This window comes from Arachis stenosperma, chromosome 10, assembly GCF_014773155.1.
Source record: "Arachis stenosperma cultivar V10309 chromosome 10, arast.V10309.gnm1.PFL2, whole genome shotgun sequence".
Taxonomy (NCBI): domain Eukaryota; kingdom Viridiplantae; phylum Streptophyta; class Magnoliopsida; order Fabales; family Fabaceae; genus Arachis; species Arachis stenosperma.
Genome location: NC_080386.1, coordinates 88,244,224 through 88,246,612, shown reverse-complemented (window position 1 = coordinate 88,246,612; position 2,389 = coordinate 88,244,224).

Sequence of the window (2,389 nt, the reverse complement as noted above, 5' to 3'; positions counted from 1 at the left end):
AGTCCTCATGATACTTGTATGCATATGATAAACCATTATTTTATGGTTTATCTTGTGCTTAATTGAGTGGATTTTATCAATTTTTCATACATTTATTCATATGATTTGCATGTTTTACAATTCCTTCCCAGAATTTGTTCTATGATTGAAAACATGCTTCTTTGGCTTTTATTTTCTTTTATTTAATCCTCTCTTATTACCATTAGATGCCTTGATATGTGTGTTAAGTGATTTCAGGGATTACAAGGCAAGAATGGCTTAGAGGATGGAAAGGAAGCATGCAAAAGTGGAAGGAATACAAGAAGTTGAAGAAACTGCAAAGCTGTCAGCCTGACCCTCTCGCACTAAAACAACCATAACTTGAGCTATAGAGATTCAAATGACGCGGTTTCATTTGCGTTGGAAAGCTAATGTCTGGGGCTTCGATTTGATATATAATTTGCCATAGTGGCCGTACAGATAGGCGACGTGAACGCATCATCCACGCGGACGCGTCACATCTGCAAAAATCAGCGTGGCTGATTTCGCCAACAGCGAATCCTGGGCTATTTCTGGCCCAGTTTCAAGCCTAGAAAACACAGATTAAAGGCTGCAAAGTGGAGGAATGAAGGGGACACTTGAGATTAGACTCATAATACACAATTTTAGTTTTAGATATAGTTTTTAGAGAGAGAGAGAGGCTCTCTCCTCTATCTTAGGATTTAGAAATTAGGATTTATTTCAACTCTTCATCAGGTTCAATAATTTATGTTTCCCTTCTACTTTTATTTACTCTGATGCGTTCATTTGTATTTGATTTATGTTGCCCAATTGGCTTATGAACTTTTCATGTTAGGATTATACATTATTAAGATGTTTTCAGATAAATGATTTTAATTTAGATTTTCTACCTTTTGGCTCTGGTTGATTAATTGGTAACTCTTGAGTTATCAAACTCATTGTTGACTGAAAATTGGAATTCTTCAAGAATTAATTCGAGATTCAATAACTCCAACTTTTCCCAAGGAAAGACTGTGACTTGAAGATTCGAATTAATTCATCCACTTAACTTACCTTCATAGTTAGAGGTTAACAAGGTGGGAGAAAAATCCAATTCTCATCACAATTAATAAGGATAACTAGGATATGACTTCTAATTTCTCATACCTTGCCAAGAGTTTATTTTACAGCTGTTATTATTTTATTTTACTTGTCATTCAACTAACTTTTTACCTTAATCCAAAACCCCAAAACACACTTTCTCATAACCAATAATAAGAACATACCTCCCTGCAATTCCTTGAGAAGACGACCCGAGGTTTAAAAACTCGGTTATCAATTTCAAAGGGGTTTGTTACTTGTGACAACCAAAACGTTTGTAAGAAAAGATTTTTGTTGGTTTATGAGCTATACTTGCAACGAGTACTTAATTGTAAAGATTCTTAGACCACGCAAAAATCCTCTCTTCAAAATGGCGTTGTTGCCGGGGAATTGCAAACGTGTGCCTTATTATTGGTTATTGTAAATATTTTTCAAAAAAAAATAATATTTTTCCTTTTACTTTTTTATTTGTTTTCTCTTTTTCCCATTATTTCTGATAACTACTATGAATTCTCACTCCTCTCGCTTTGAGTTTGGTTCTAACTTTGTTGAAGGAAATAGAAACCATAGCAGGAATATGCATCAAGGTCAGACCAATCAAGGATGGATGGAGCCAAGAGGATTTGATCAACCCTTTAGGCAACAACACCTTCCAAGATATCATGGACGAAGACCATTCAGCAATGCATACCAAAATGATAGATATCCTCAACATGACTTTGGACCACCATACTCACAAGCCTCTTTCCACCAAACACCTCCATATGTCCCTAATCCTTATCCACCACACCAACCACCCTACGAGCCATACTTAGAACCACCACCTCAATATTCACCATCTCCATATCCTTATCAAGATGAACCACCTTCCTACCATGAACCCTTTCTCCCAACAAATGAACCCTTCTATCCTCCCCAAACCTCTATTGAAAAAGCATTTATCGATCTAAACTCTACTATACAAGCTCTCGCCGCCCGAATTGGACCATCAAATACCTTCAACAATCAACCTTCAAGCTCTAGTGCACTTCCTTTTCAACCACATAATGATCCACCCATCCCATCACCACAATCCATGGAAGAGCACCCACATCCATCAATCCAAGAGCAAGATGATCCCTATGATGCTATTGATATGGAACAAGAGAGAGAGGATCGTCTTCGCAAATCCATACGTCATAAGGAGCTCGAGGAGGCACTAGAGGTGAAGGTAGAAGAGACCCTTGAAGGTGAAGGAGTAATTAAAGGGAGTTGTCATGGAAAGGTAATCATCAAGGAGGAACAAGAGTCAAGGGATCATTTCAAGGAA